This window comes from Apodemus sylvaticus, chromosome 14 (assembly GCF_947179515.1).
Source record: "Apodemus sylvaticus chromosome 14, mApoSyl1.1, whole genome shotgun sequence".
In the NCBI taxonomy this organism is placed as follows: domain Eukaryota; kingdom Metazoa; phylum Chordata; class Mammalia; order Rodentia; family Muridae; genus Apodemus; species Apodemus sylvaticus.
The window spans coordinates 1,826,590-1,843,986 of NC_067485.1; positions in this window are offsets into that span (position 1 = coordinate 1,826,590).

A 17,397-nucleotide genomic window follows, 5' to 3' on the forward strand; every position below is an offset into this window, starting at 1 on the left:
GCTAGATCAATCCTTTCCAGGATCAGGACCCTCTCCATACTTCTTCATGGAAGTCATTTGTTATGCAATTTGTGCCTTGGGTATTCAGAGCTTCTGGGCTAATTAATATCCACTTATCAGAGATTGCATTCCATGTGTATTCTTTTGTAATTGGGTTACCTCACTTAGGATGATATTTTCCAGATCAAACCATTTGCCTAAAAATTTTGTGAATTCATTGTTTCTAATTGCTGAGTAGTATTCCATTGTGTAAATATGCTACATTTTCTGTATCCATTCCTCCTCTGAGGGGCATCTGGGTTCTTTCCAGCTTCTGGCTATTATAAATAAGGTTGCTATGAACATAATGGAGCATGTGTCTTTATTGCATGCAGGGGAATCCTTTGGGTATATGCCCAGGAGAGGTATAGCAGGGTCCTCTTGAAGTCTCATGTCCAGTTTTCTGAGGATCCAGCATCCTTTCATGCTAAAAGTATTGGAAAGAACAGGAATTCAAGGCCCATACCTAAACATCATTAAAGCAATATACAGCAAACCGGTAGCCAACATCAAACTAAATGGAGAGAAACTTGAAGCAATCCCACTAAAATCAGGGACTAGACAAGGCTGTCCCCTCTCTCCATATCTTTTCAATATAGTACTTGAAGTTCTAGCTAGAGCAATTAGACAACATAAGGAGGCCAAAGGGATACAAATTGGAAAGGAAGAAGTCAAATTATCATTATTTGCAGATGACATGATAGTCTACTTAAGTGACCCAAAAACCTCCACCAGAGAACTCCTACAGCTGATAAACAACTTCAGCAAAGTGACTGGTTATAAAATCAACTCAAGCAAATCAGTTGCCTTCCTATACTCAAAAGATATTTTACAACCTCTTAATTCTGGAGACCTAGGGCTCACTTCTTCTGCAAGCCTTCTCTCTATGTCTTCCATATAACATGAGGCCATGTTGATTAAATTTCTGTCACTATGACAAGGTTCCTGGGATAACCAACTTAAATGGTAGGAAGGTTTGGACTCCATTTTAGAGGTTTCAGCCCATGACACTGGGCTATGACTTTGCACCTTTAGTAGCACAGTGCATCATGGTAGTAATGTAAGACCCCCAAAACCGAGGGTGCCCCAGCACCCCACACCCCGGAAGGCGACACCCAAATCACTCGCGAGAAACGGTCTCGATGCAATAGCATAAGGATTTCTTTATTCCAGAATTCTGGGTTCCATAGCCGTGCACCACGCAGGGTTAGAGGACTGAGGACCCCGAGTGCCGAATTGGGACAGCTTTTATAAGTTTACGACAGAGCCCGCGAATCACAAACCAATCATTTCTTAGCATGGAGAGCCCGCGAAATGGGAGCCAATTGATTTGTACCACTCCATAGTTTTTAGGCCAATCAGTTTAAATTATCAGAGCCCGCGCTCTGATAATGTTATAGTTTCCTATAATGTCTACAGCTGCGTGAACTCCTGCTTAGGGGTAATGGCATAAGTTTACAGAAGATATGCTTAACCCATTTCCAGTTACCCTATGGGGCCAGGATCACCTATTCAAGGCCTTTCTGCTAGGTCTAAACAAAGGCCGGGCTCTGGAATGTGACCTTTCACCTAGATTCTAACAAAGCGAGAGATAGCATTTTAAACTCCTGATTTCTTGGGGTCATTAGAGTTAGGCTGTATTATTTTCTATCCTTTCAGTAGCATATAACAAAAGGATGCCTCTTCATCAGAGGCAAAAGAATGAGAAAAGAGCTGTGTTTCTAATATTGCCTCCAAGGGTGCACACACCCCCAATGACCTAACTTCTTTCTTGTAGACTTCATTTTCTAAAGGTTCTACTACCACCCAATTGTACCATACTTGGGATATAGACATTTGGGGAACACTCAAGATCCTAACTCTTACAGAGTTCAAACTGTAGCAACTCTGGCCCAGACATCTCCCTTAAGCCCATGTCCCATTTTTTTTTCCCAGAATCACATTTGTGGGAGTTTGAATAGGAATGACTCCCATAGGCTCATATATTTGGATACTTGGTCACTAGGTCTTGGCACTCCTCAAGAGACGTTAGGTGTGTATCTGTCCCGGGATGGAATGAAATCAGCATAATGCCTGGTTGCTACTTTAGTGATGGACACTCAGCCTGGAGTCTTTCTCCAGCAGGAACTTGAAGTTCCCTTTACCCTAGGCATTCATTACTGACTTCAGTAAGAGATTTTGGCTGTTCTACCCAGTGCAGTGCCTCATGAATAAGGCAGAGGAAACCCAGCATAGCTTTTCTATCACTTGAAAAGGAACCCTAACAACAAGCTCACTTTCTGGGGAGCTTGAGCTCAGGCTCCCAGCACAACCTCAGAGGAGCCCTGCAGGTGCTCGCACAGATTCCAGGAGCCTGCCCTCCATCCAGGCTTTTGCTTTCTCTTCACCAATTGCTCTGGCTGGACTGTGCGACTCAGACACTTTCATTTTCTGGTCTTGTTGCGACCCTTACAAGGGTGTGAAGAGGTGTGGGTCCCCTGGAGCACAACCACAGGCGCATGTTGTCTTTGCTTTCCTCATCCAATATACTCAAATATTTCCCATAAAGAGGTATGTTTTCATATAGCCTTCAAACATCTTCCCATGTATAATACATAAAATCTTCTTCTGATTCAAGAAGTTATACTGCCTAAGTGTTAGGGAAGTTGTATTTACAGAATGACAAGGAGAAATGTCTCTGGTCAACCAGATGGCTCAGCAGGTAAAAACCACTTGCACACACAATACTGACCACTAATCCCTAGATTCTACTTTAAGATGGAAGGAGAATCCCACAAGGTATCCTCTTACCTCCACATATGCACCATGGTGCACAAACACACACATCTCCACAGACCAATACCAACCACACCCATCATATACACACACATATATATATATATATATATATATATATATATATATATATATATATATATAATTTTTAAATTTAATTTTAAAAATTAAAAAGCTAAAAGTTACCAGTCATGAGTCAGTGGAGTGAGTGAGCAGGCAGTTCAAATGTGAAATACAAATGGCCACTAAACACTTTTTTTAAAAAAATGTCCAACATCCTTAGCCACCAGATCAATGCAAATTGAAACTGCTCTGAAACACTAGCTCACTCAAGTCAGAATGGCTCAAGAAAACATGACAGCAAATGCTGACTAGGGTGCTCATGGAAAGAAGAATCTTTATTTCCTGCTTTGTGAGAGTATAAACTGGTGTAACCCTGTAGAAATCAGTCTAGAGCAGCAGTTCTCAATCTGTGGATCATGACCCCTTGTGAGTTGAACATCTCTTTCACAGGGGTTGCCTAAGACCATCAAAGAACACAGATATGTACATTATGATCTATAACAGTAGCAAAATTTCAGTTGTGAAGTAGCAATGAAATAATTTTCAGTTGGGATCACCACAACCAATATGAGTGAGTGATTTTTTGTTTTGGTTTGGTTTTTTTGTTTTTGTTTTATTAAAGGGTCACAACATTAGGAAGGATGGGAACCACTGGTCTAGAGGTTCCTAAAAAAAAAAATGATAGACCTACTCTAGGACCCAGCTATGCCATCCCTGGACACTTAGCTAAGGGTGCCATAGTCTACTACAGAGATCTGTGCTCAGCCTTGTGCAATGCTGTTCTACCCACAACAGCAAGGAAAGGGAATCAGAGGTAGATAGCCATCAATTGATGGATCTAGGCATGCTGCTAACATACATCAGACCCTCAGGGCTAGAGGCAGGTGGATCTGTGAGTTCCTTCTACATAGCAAGTTCCTGGCCAGCCAAGGTTATGTGGTAAGGCCCTATCTAATACAAAAACGAAACAAAACAAAACAAAAAACACAACAGGCAAGCAAAACCCAATTGAATGAATAGAAACACGGTGCATTACCCAATAGAGTTTTTTCAGCTGTAGGAAAACTGAGGTTAAAGCTGCAGGAAGATGGATAGAACTGGAAAGTATGAGACTGTGTGAGTGAACCCAGGCTCAGGAACACCGAGCAACATTCATTCCCTCGGTTGAAAATCCCAACTTCTAATTTTTATATACATGCATGTATGTGGGAGGGAGTGTGGGCAGAGTCAGGGACTCTAGGAATGGGTTCATGAGAAGGAGGTGTGGCTTGAAAAGGCAGGAGGGGAACAGAGCAAAGGTGACAGGAAAGTGGGGTAGGGGGAGGGGATACCTGGGGCAGAGAGGTCAAGCCAGAAGCAGAGGAGCAGAGGTGGGGGAGGAGCCTGAATCAGTCAAAACTAAGTACATATGAAACCGGCACAAGCAAATCTGTTGTCTTATAGGTTCATTTAAAAAGAACTTTAATTTTAAGGATCTCTCCAGTCTGTAGTAAGCTGAACCCATAGTTGTGGGACTCCCAGATACAGAGAGGTGACTGCATACTTATAAGTTACCAGGAGGTATTTTAAATATCCCCACTACAGGAAGCACAAAGATAAACACGTGAAGTGGCACATTCGTAAATTAGTTCATTTAACCAGGTATACATGCCTCTCAGAATACCAAGATGTATGTGGTATTCTGCACATGCCACTTTTATCTGTCAATTAAAGGTTTTTTGTTTTGTTTTGTAAAAGCTTACATCTGGAGCATCCAGAAACTCCAGGGGGCCTGGGACCACCTGCTGGCCTGAGGGATTCCTTTTCAGCCTCCATCTGCGGAAGTACATCCTTGAGAGCAGCAGGAACCTGCAGCATAAGCAGGAGAACCCTGAGTGCTTCCCTCTCTGTGGAGGAGTTTGTTTCCAAAACAAGGGCTCCTTTCTAGAGATGGACCATGGCAACCCCAGAGCATCAGTTCTGCACTTAGGCCCAGGACATGTGTAATTTACCTAATCACCTTCGACTGAGTCAGCATAGCACAAGAACCAGAGGGAACACTTCGATGTTTAAAAGTCTTCAAAAGAAGTTCCAGGGCACAAGTTAATAGGCCGTGACTGAAGTGTATGAGTAAGGCCAGAGAGATGGCTCAGTAGGTAAAAACCCTTGGTGCTTTTCCAGAGGGGCTGAGTTTGGTCACCACAACCACATGTAACTCCAACTCTAGGTGATCCAACACCCACTTCTGGAATCTGTGGGAATCCACACATGTGATATATGCATACACAGAAATACACACATAAGCAAAAATTTAAAAAACAAAAACTGTCAGTTCCCTTATGTAATAATGTCACCTTGCAAGTGAATTTATGTCACGCATAACCTGTGAGTACAGAGGAATTGACACTGGTGCTAATTAAATAGCAGCTTTCTTTTTATTGAATACCTATGTGTACCAGGTGAATTACATATGTGCTTCATGACCCCAGATGATGTCAGACTTTCCTTGTGAGGAAAGGGTTCTCAGGTTGGTAACGGGCTCATTCAAGACCACACTGCTAACAAGAGACAGAACAGGCATTTGAACTCACATCGTCCAGCCCCAGAAGCCACATGCTCACTCCTATACCAAACCGCCTCATAAAGAAGGGGCACCAAGAAATGAGGATCTTTCCCAGGTCTGACTGGCTCTTCACCAATATATAAAAATGTAATTATTTCAGCATAAACCATTTCTTCAACCAAACAAATCCTCCTCAAACACACCATCATGTCAAGGTGCCAAATCCTTCACTGCATCGTATGACTTTAATACCTAACAAGAAGTCCTGGCTGCGTGGTTTGGCCTTCTTATCATGAAGATGGGCTTTGCATCATAGGAGAATAAGATGAGACTTTCCTAAAGTCAGTTAGGTCATTGAAGTAATCTCAGGTCCCATCCCAGACACTAGACTTGGAAGCCAAGCATACTGCTTAGCAGGCTCTTGGCTGCCCAAGCCTCAGGGTTGTGAGTCAACTCTACAAAAGGCACTGTCATCTTCAGCAAGGAGATTATCTGGTATTATAAGAGATTAAGGTAAAGGAGAAACCCAGTGTCTTTAATCCCATGTCTAATGACCCAAGAAAGAATTTTTTGTTAGAAAGATCTATCTTCACAGGATTGAGAGTAACTCTCTGATAAGTCTGCTGTCGCCCTGGGGCTAAGGTAGTGCTGATGTACCCCAGAAACACCAGGAAAACTTGGCGCCAGGAACTCAGACCACTTGTGTGGCTCTCTCCACTGCACCCTCCCTCACTAGTAGGTCAAAGTAAGACTTCTGAAGAAAGCCTAGCAAGTGTTGGCTGTTCACACTGGCTGCACCAAAAATGATGCATCCATGGGGGTTTTGCTGTGAGATTGTTTCCTAATAGTGTTGGAGGCTATACCCATAAAATCTTACCAGCATGTCTGCCTAAGCATGAGCTAAATAATGTCAACAATAATAGACATGCCAAAGTGGATGAGGAGAAAGCCCATGGGGCCTCAACCCTACTCAAAGAACTACAGGCAACTAAGGAACACTGAGAGTGGGAAAAAATAGCCTTCCACAGGGAGGAGCATACCAATTGGTTATTCAGTGCCAATTGTCAACCATGAAAGCATAGATTCAAGTAACATTTCACAGACTATACAGGTTATATTTAGGAATATATGTGTGTGTGTGTGTCTGTGTGTGTATACACATATATGGAATATATAAATGGAATATATATTAGGAATATATATATATGTATATATATATGTGTTTAACAACAATTAATGAAAAAAGAGACAATGAATTTGAAAGAGAGCAAGAAGGGGTATATTCAATGATTTGGAGGAAGGAAAAAGAAGGGGAAATGATATAATTATATTATAATCACAAACATAATGATATTCCAGCTGGGCTTGGTATAGAGTTCAGTAGCAGACTGCTTACTAACATGCGTAAGGCCCTGGCATCAACCCCAAAGTGTTATTTAAAAAATTATAGATGGGAGCCAGAAGTGGGAGCTGAGACGGGAAGATTGCAAGTTTGAGGCTGGTGCTACATAGGCTACATAGTGAATGCTGTTTCTTTGGTCATTGTTGTTGCTAAGTGATAGACCAAAGAGAGAATGACAGAAGGAAAAACTTTGCTAGGGATGAGGATGTGTAGCTCAGCTGCAGCTTAGTGTTTGCCTACCATGCATAAAGTCCTGAGTTCAAAGCTGAACCACATAAAACTAGGTCAGTGGCCATTAGGATGCAGAGGCAGTAGGATTGGAAGCTTAACATCATCATTAATTACACAGGGAGTTTGAGTAAATCCTGGGCTATATGAAACCTGAGCATGGAATGATAGATTATATAGATGATAGATAAATAGATAAGTAGATGATAGATAGATAGATAGATAGATAGATAGATAGATAGATAGATATTTGGTGCCTAGCAAGCATTAGGCTCTTGGTTCTCAGCACACCAAATAAATAATAATAATAGTTGGATAAGGCTTTAGTCTTAGATCTCAACTCCAATCCCACTTTCTGAGGTACTCCAGGTAATCAATAAACCCTTCCAGATCTGCTGTGTGTATACTCACAGACAAGTAGCCCATAGGAACTTCACAGTATTTTTGTATATCTCTGGCCTCGAATAAATATGAGCTATCCACTGATGGCTTGTCTTTTTCATCAGGTTTTTTTTTTTCTCTAAGATGGTCAAGGACCAGTCATACCAGAAACCATGTACCTTCCACATAGTGTTATTGAGGAAAAAGCCAAATATAACTGGGCCCTGACCATCCATGGATTCAAACAAAATTAGATCAAAATTTTTACTTATTGGTTTTTTCAATATGTGTGTGTGTGTGTGTGTGTGTGTGTGTGTGTACATGCATGTTCATGCCTGCAAGGCTCCTTGCTACCTTTCTTCTGTGTGCACCAGGCTAGAAGCTTCCCCCAGCTGATTACGTGGCCTAAGTGTTATCGAAAGAATTAAGGAAGATAATACATAGAGAACAGATAGTGGCTGTTCACTTAGGCCCTGTTGCTCATCACCACCCCTGTGTGCCCTGGACATTTCTAGCCCTGGCTGTGCCCATTTGATTTATGTGACTCAGCTTCTCACCCCTTCATGTGCATCCACGTTGAGAAAGAAGCCAGGTAAGGGCACTTGCACATTTTAAAATAGGACCTTTGATCACTTGTGGAAATGCCTATAACCAATAAGGAACCTCAGAGGAAAATTGGGGTCCGGTTTTATGCCTTCCAGGCCTCCCTGCTCCCACCAACCCCATCTTCAAAGGGATCATGGCAAGCCAACTGCAAACTGAAACGAAACTGGTTACTAAGATGAGATGTGATTCATAGAGTGTATCAGCTCATTAAGAAAAAGAAAGAGGCATTTGCTAATGAGTACAGAGAATGTCAGCAAATGAAAGAGACCCGCTCCCCCTGACGGTCTTAGAGCCTCTCGAATCTAATTTTCCAAGGACCAGGAGATGAAATTGCCCAGAGCCTGCCGGCTGCCGCTCACAGATGGGATAATCTTGTGGAAACATTTTACGGTATATCACTTGGTTTGGTTGACCTTGAAAATAGAAGCATTCATGAGACATAAGAGCAAAAGTTTTCATTATTCCTTAAGCCCTTGCTTCAGAGAGACAAAAAAAAAATTCCGCCCTCCACTGCCACGCCACAATGCCAAGTTGCCCAGCAACTAATCTTTTATGGTGGATCGCCACGGAGACGGATGTAAACACAACCATAAATCCCATTACCCTGCTAAATACTGGGTCTGGATTTAAAAAAAAAAACAAAACAAAACAAAAAACAAAAAACAAGTAAGCAAGAGCTACTTCTCAGGTTTAAAGCCATAATATGGAGCTGTGAGTGGCAAGGCAGAGTAAATTGTAATGGGTGAGACTGTGCTTAAGGTAGCTCCCTCTTTTCCTTTCAATGGGATGGCTTTTTCTCTTTTTCTTTTTCTTTACTTCCTTCCTTTCTTTTCCTTCCTTCCTTCCTTCCTTCCTTCCTTCCTTCCTTCCTTCCTTCCTTCCTTCCTTCCTTCCTTCCTTCCTTCCTTTCTTTCTTTCTTTTACTTTAGCAAGGAAAGAAGTCCTAACTGCAAGAGTCATTTCCAACTGAAAGAATTAACTCTAAGACCCCAAAGAGCCACACAGTCCTCAGTGATTTTACTTTCCTCCTCCTCCTCATTTTGCAGTAGAGACTCACTGTGTCGCCCTGGCTGTCCTAAAGCTCACTGTGTGCACTCACAGAGATCTGCCTGTTCTGTCCTATGTGCTGGGACTAAAGGTGTTTGCCAGCACACTCGGCCTCAATGATCCTTCGAGTGGGATCAGGAAAATCCTTGATTTTCCACCAGCGTCCACCCATCATCGATGGCCATCGAGAAAAGCACTCCAGGAAGGAGTCACTTGAATGGAGTTCTAGTCCATGGCGGACTGTAGCAGATGATGGCTTCACAGACTCCTCTGTCTTCCCAGGACTCTCATGTAAAGTGAATATCTCTTTCTACTGAACACAGGAAGCAGAGGTCCATGGGGAGGACATTTTAGAAGAAGGGAGAGTCCATCTCTAAACTTTAATCTAGATTCAATATGGCATCCACTAGGTTGGTCCCAAGACATTCGGCCCTATGGAGACCTCTAGACCTCTGCTCTGAAGAGGACCCCCAAACCCCTGGCAGGGTCACTGATCCCTGTGACGGGAACAGCTAGTGGTATGGTTCCCAGCAAAACCACATGATCCATTTATTATTATTGTTACATTTGTTTATCTGGTGCGTGGGTATGTTTGTGTAGATATGTGCGCCATGGAGATCACAGAACAACCTATGTTAGTCATGTGGGTCTTGAGGATCAAACTCAGGTTGTCAGGCTTGGTGACAAGTACCCGTACCTGCTGAGCATTCTCACTGGCCTAGCACTCTGTAGTGATTGGAAAGTGCTTATAGCAGGATCTCTAAAGGAGAGGAATACTCTGATTTCCACTGCACAGACATTCCTACTGTAATCTGATCTCTGATGGCTCTGTAGCCACACTGAGTGTCTTAATAAAACACAGCCTCCGCATGGATAGTGACACTCAGTCACTAATAGTTGATTTCGAGGTAAAACAGAGAAAGCCATTTTATGCTTTCCCCTCACTCCAATGGAGAACAATCAGAAATATTCAGGAGCACATTGGATTTCCTGGAATGTGAAGGGTGTCTTAGGGTTTTACTGCTATAAACAGACACTATGACCAAGGCAATTCTTATAAGGACAATATTTAATTGGGTCTAGCTTACAAGTTCAAAGTACAGTCTATTATCATCAAGGCAGGAACATGGCAGCATCCAGGCAGGCATGATGTAGGAAGAACTGGGAGTTCTGCAGCTTCTTCTGAAGGCAAATAGGAGAAAACTGGCTTCTAGGGAGCTAGGACGAGGGTCTTAAAGCCCACGTCCATAATGACACACTGCTTCAACAAGTCCACAGCTATGAATAGTGTCACGCCCTAGGCTAAGCGTATACAAACCATCATAAAGGATAAGGGCTCAACTTACTTTAATCATGGTTAAAGAAGAGAAAATTCTATGATAGATACATAAAATGTTTTTACTCTGAGTTGCAGAATAAGTAATAGCTTTTCTGGCACTGTCTTTATGTATATGTGTTCCCTGATAATAGTCATTAGCTACATAGTAAGTAGGTGCAGCTGCTGTAGACACCCCACCTAACCCACCCGTTAAAATCCATTTATCCATCATGACTTAACCCTGACACTAACACTGATGACAGCTCACAGCCTGCTTCCATCAGTTCTGAAGGAGAACTTTTGTCCTGAGTATTACCTGACCCTGCTTCTCCCAAGTGGCTAACTAGCTTGGGAGCAGAGAAGGAACCCAGTACAGTGATGTGTTCTCAACTCCAGAGTCCACTCAGAGTAAGGCTCACACCAAGCCTCCCTCCCTCCCTCCTCTCTTGAGATCACAGACTCCATAAAACATGTGCTGGAGAGTCTTTGGTTTGGGCTCTCCTAGGAAATCCATAATAAGACAAGGATTTTTTTTCCTTTTAATTTTTGCATAGATGCTATCAAGGCTTTTTTTCCTCAAGCTTATAGGCCTTAATTGGTGACACAATTCATTTTATGCTATGAAGAAACTATTTTAGATTTTCAAATTTCCATGCTTGCTTTCAAGAGCGTCAAATTCAAATTAGCCTGGGATAAGGCAGTTAGCACCCATGTATGAAGCCAATCTAATGAGGACCAAGGTAAGTTGGTGATAAGGTCCTCATCCAAAGGGACATGACATTGACTATGCCTTCTGGAATTTTTTGGACAAACCAAAAATTAGGATATCTGTGTGACGATCTCCCATACTTTTCAGTGTTGGCTCAGATTTCTCTAAAAACTTCTCATTAGCCAAGCAAAACACATTTGTGACCGAATTTAGTTCCCAAGTTGTCGTTTCACATCACCAACATGCCATAAGAAAGGCTGTCTCGTGAACAAACGTGGGTCAGCTCCAGACGCTCAGCATCAGCAGCACCTGTAAAGCGAGTAGGAAAAACCAAGGAGAGTCGTTGAGTTGGTGTCATAGCAAATCTTGGTTGTCAACTTGCCTGGATCTGGAATCAACTAAAGTCCAAACCTTGGGCATTCTTGGGAAGGATGTCCAGTTATTTGAAGTGAGAAGACACACCCTGTATGTGGACAACACAGCCTGGTGGCCACTCAGACAACGGGGTATGGGAGAAAGAAACTCACTTTTTGCCTGTTTGCCATCACTCACTGTGAAGTCCATCTACTTTGTTGCTGCTGCTGCTACCTTCCTTCCCTGTTATTCAAACCAGCTTCTTTGAGATTCCAACACAGACTGAAGACTAACTAACTGCTCTCCAGGGATTTTCCAGGTTTTCCGTGGTGAGTTGTAATCACTGAAAATTCCAGGCTCATGGACAGAGGAACTCCCAGATTCTCAGACTTCCCAATGTGGGACAGGTTAGACTACCCAGATCATATCATTATCAAATCCTGACTAATACGATTGGCTTTCACAATACAGTCTGAGTAGTCTAATAATGGCTGTTTGCATGCCTGAGAGGGCTGAGAACCAGAAGCTGCTCAGTCTGTTCAGGAGAATACCTTGGCAGTCCCAGTCTGGTGCTAAGGGCCTGGAGGATGCCAGAGGAAAGCTGAAGAAGCCAGGGTGTGGTGTTAGCAAAGACTAGAAGCAACAGTAGAGTGGACACGCTCACACGCAAGGATCTAGGATGGGCAGGAAACAGCCATTCTCTGTCTCTCAGACCTGTTTATATCTAGGCTGCCACTCAGAGAGGGTCTTCCCTGCTTAGTTAATCCCTGTAGGAAATACCCTCCAGACTCACCCAGAGGTTCCTCTCCTAGTTCACCTGAGATCAAATCAAGTTGATTAACCATCAATGGGCCTTGGGAGCACAATTGCTTCCTTGGGTTGTCAAAGTAAAAAGTAGGAGTGTAACCAATTAATCTCTAACAGACTGCAACCTGTGTCCTCTGCACAGTACTGCTGCAACATACCCCAAAATTAGCTTCTAACACAGTGAATGTTACTGTCTGTTTGACCTCAACTCCAGGCTGTAAATTTTGTTCAGATTTGCTAAACATTTTCTTTCTGGAATGAACAAACTCATTACTCACTACATGTTCTCATGGTAACTTAGGAAGGAAGAAGCAGTTAGTCACATGTGATGAGCATAGTAAGAAAAAAATTTTACATATGTAAAAGCAGCTTAGTCAGGAACCCCACTACACCCAAGGCTACCCCTGATAACCAGAACCGGTGACATCACTCAAGACAACCAGACACTATCCTAGAAACCCATGATGCCCACTGGACAGTATACATAAGCAGAGACTAAGAGCAATCCTCTGCTCTGCACATCTGTAGAGAGGCCACCTTGATCTGCCCTCATCTAGAGAGACTTTCCCAGGTTCCTGACCTCAAATCAGAAACTTCTATAAGAGACTGGACCTGCCCCTCAGCTTAGATATGTCACATAAGTGAGCAGGCTTAAGGAGACAGGCTTAGGATCATAGTTAGGAATCTAGAGTGTGGACACTGTGAGAGGACCCTCAGCATAATAAAATATAGCCTTTATTATTCTGACTACCTCTATCTACCATCTTGCTCTGGACACCATATTTCAAAGCTTTGCTTCCTGCATATTCAGCACAAAGTCTTTCACTTAGTCAAAGCCAGCATCATCAAGGCAGGAAAATAATTCCTGCCTCTTGTGTGAAAAGAAAAGACAGAAGTACATAGGGAGAAGTAAGGAAAACTCAAAACTATTGTCCCAAATGGAACCCCATTTACCTTGCTTACTTTCTTCCTTCATTCCTTCTTCCCTTTCTCTCCCCTTCCTTCCATCTCTTTCTCTTCCTCCTCCATCTTCCTCTCTTTCTCTACCCTCCTCTCTCCTTTCTTTCCTCCATCTCTCCCTCCCCTTCTCACCCTCCCCTTCTCTTCCTCTCTTTCTCTGTTTCTTTGAGACAAGGACTGGCCTCCAACCAACCTCAGCTTTTCACATGTCGAGATTACGGGTGTGTGATACCATGAACACAATTCTTGAAAACTATGCCATGTGACAGAAGATATTTCTTTATTAAACACACCCAGAGAACAAATTGTTTCCTTGTCAATAGGAATCGAATCTTTCGTGTGTGTGTGTGTGTGTGTGTGTGTGTGTGTGTGTTTGTGTGTGTACATATACATGAAAGTGCACATGTGTGTGTAGACATGTGGAAAACAGAGGTTGATGCTGGTGTCTTCTTCCATGACCACCAATTTTTTTTTTTGAGTCAGGGGTTTTTGTTTACTTGTTGCTTGTCCATTTTTCACTGACCCTGAAACTTGTCAGTTCAGCTAGTCTAGAGTCCAGCAAGCTCCAGGGATCCTCTTGCCTTCAGAACTAGGATCATAGGCATGTGCCACTTGCAGCTTTTATGTGGGTTCTGGAAGTCAGGCTTAGGTCCTTACCTTTGTATGACAAGCTCCTCATGAACTAAACCATTTTTGAAGGTAAAATGTCTGACTTGAACCTAGCCTGCCAAAGCAAAAAGAATATATGTTGAGTTGAATAAAGTCATGGTCCCCAAGAAACACCAAGGTCCCAGAGGCCGTGGCATCCTTTGGGGAGAGCTAATGACTGTCATGTATTCAGAGCAGGCTGGGAAGCACCCAGGGTGTCTTTTTCTTATTATGGACATGGGTTTTCTCACTCTGGTTCTACAAGTAGACACCACAATAAAATTGCCTCTGGACACTTCACACCCAAGCTGATTTGACCCTCTAACCACAGAATTACCAAGTCAAATGGACTGTGGCCTGCTCTGTAAAACCTTCTCTACCTCCATAATTCAATCAAAGATATCAGTAAATGGAGTGAAAGTCTGCTCTTGGGAAAGAGCAACAGAAATGTGGGGAAACTAAAGACTTAAGTTTTATGTATGTCTTAGATTGGTTTGGCAGAAACCCAACTTAAAAAAAAAAAGAGGAAGGGAAAAAATTTAGTTGGCCTATTTCCACATATCAAAAACCCTCATGCAGTCAGAGCCAGCTCAGCAGCATCTCCTCACAAAAGACCAAATGCAAGACCTTTGTAAGAACTCAAGTTCTGGGCACAGCTAGCTGGAATCAAGTTGGACACACACTAGCAAAACTCTCTTGTTGGTGAAATCTCCTAAATTTTATTCTGTAAAAAGATCAGTTGATGGCTTCCTGAATTCAGGGACATACCTCTGTCTAAATTCTCTCAGAAAATCTGCCCATCAATCATGAAAAAAGAAAACAGCATGTTCCATCTCAAGGTCTCCCATCAAAGTAGGAGTGTAGACTTAGGGGAAACCTGAGCTCAGATCCTTAAATTGCTACCCAGGAATCACACCTCAGACATTCAGACATGCATACACACACACACACACACACACACACACACACACACAATCTAGTTCCATCATTTCTATGACATGAAAAGTATACACTTATCCTTCAGGGCTCTGGTGTGGATAGTAGGAATGTGTGAGTATTATAATCAATCATGGTGATAAATCACAGTGGCAAAGCATGTAGCATCTAGTTACAGTGCATCTATAGTGAGGAAGAGGGAGAGACTAGGACCCTAGTCCACAGCATAGGTCCTCTTTCTTCAGTTAAACCTTTCTGGAAATACTTGACAACACACCTAGAGGAGTGTTTCATGGTGATTCTAATCCCTTCAGAACCATTGAGGTTAACACCATCCCTCTGGTATGCCTATAACACTCTCTGGTTGGTAAAACGTCCTAAATTTTAATCTGTAACTGCATTAGCCACCATTGTCCTTTGTAAAGATTGTGCTGCCTATTCTGAGTCCCTGGATTTCCATACTAATTTTGGAACCCGCTAGTAGATTCCTGCCATGGCATCTGCAATCCTGATTGTCAGTTGCTCCTTAACAAACAGGTGACATTAGAAGTAGTGGAATGTACAGGATATGGGATTAGTCAGGGCAAAGGGCTGTAGTGAATGTGGTCAGTTAGCTCTCTAATAACAGTCATGGCTCTTATGGCTGGAGTAGACAGGGGAATCCACATGTTGTGGATTGGTTCTGAGAGACCCCCCCCCCCCAACTCAATGTTTTTAGACCTCTAAACAACTAGCCCAGCACAGAGTAACTTGTTTTTCTGCTTTCAGCTTGAGAAAGATAGCCTACCCTCTTCTAGTTCCAATGTTTAACCATACAAAGCCCCAAGGACGTTTACTCCAGATAATCTCTAACCTTCCTTACTTCCTCATTCTGTACTTCCCCATTCCTTGCATGTTTTGTCCTCCACCCCTTGCCTTGTGAATTGTGTCCGTCCTCCAACCCTTGTGATTTTTTTCCCCTTAAATACCCCTGACTTCAGTTGCACAGGGTCCTCAGTCCTCTACCCCTGCGCGGTGTATGGCTGTGGAACCCAGAATTCTGGAATAAAGAAATCCTCATGCTATTGCACCGAGACCATTTCTCTTGAGTGATTTGGGTGTCACCTTCCAGGGTGTGGGGTGCTGAGGCACCCTCGGTTTTTGGGGGTCTTACAGTGTGTTAATTAGGCTCCCCAAATCACATGGGAACCCCTATGTCTACCTGTAAGACTCAGAGGATCCCTGCCCCCACTTGGCTCTAATTGGTAAATAAAGTTGCTGTCAACCAATGGCTAGACAGGGAGACAGAGGCGGGACTTTAGATCCCACCCCATTCCCACCACCCCCACCCCTTAAGGGAACTAACTACAGGAAAGAAGATTTTAGATTCACCTTGCCTGGGAAACAGGAGGCTCAGTCTTGAAAACTACAGGAGAGAAAGCATTCAGCCATGTAAGAGCCCCAGGGGCCCCTCCTCCAACTGGGTCTGGGTTGGCAAAGATGGGGTATAGATTTTAGTAAGTAATAGAAGTTTGGGAGTGGCCTAGACATTGAGCTGCTATAAAAAATAAGGTTGTGTGTGTGTGTGTGTCTTTAATTCATGAATCCACAGCATTGGGGCTGTAATGAGAAGCATGCGTCCACACCCACACTCCCACCCAACCCCGGGGAGTTTAGAGCAGATTAACGAATTACTGCTTCACACATGGGATTGGAGAGTCTGCAGTAGAAACTTTGAGTTACCTGACCTAGGCTTTTGAAAGGATCATTGTGGATACAGAGAACAGACAAAGGAGATACACCAGCATGACTGGCTAGATGGGAACTTCTGTAGCAATCCAGATGGAAGTTGACAGTTTCTGATGTGGACATGGAGAAATAGAGACCAGACTCTAGAGACAGCATGGTAGAGTCAACAGGATCTGTTGATGGAGGGGATGAAGAGGATGAGGATGTCAGGATGAGTCAGTTAACAGCCTCAGTGACAGGAATACACATACCATCAATAGACACTACTGGAGAGCTCCTGGGGAAATCCTTGAGTCCACTCTTGAGTCTGTCTTGAGATGATGGATGTGAAATATTCATAAATCAAGTGCTGACAGCAAGGCTAGTGTTAGTTACACAAATGAAGATTCCAGAGAAAAGCCCAACTATTGACAGGACTGCAGAACCTTGCTTGGTGGCATTCCCAGCACTTGGGAGACAGTGGCAGGGGGATCATGAATTCTCAGCCAGCCTGTTCTCCACTTAGAAAGAAGGAAGAAAGGAAGAAGCAGAAGGAAGAAGGAAAGGGAGGGAAGGAGAGGAGAAGGGGGAGGAACTAAAAGTCTTAGTCCACCAGACAAGAGTGTAAGCTATAAGCCAGGCGGTGGTGGCACATGCCTTTAATCCCAGCACTTGGGAGGCAGAGGCAGGAGGATTTCTGAGTTTGAGGCCAGCCTGGTCTACAAAGTGAGTTCCAGGATAGCCAGGGCTACACAGAGAAACCCTGTCTCAAAAAACCAAAAAATAAAATAAAATAAAATAAAATAAAATAAAATAAAATAAAGAAAAGAAAGAAAGAAAGAAAGAAAGAAAGAAAGAAAGAAAGAAAGAAAGAA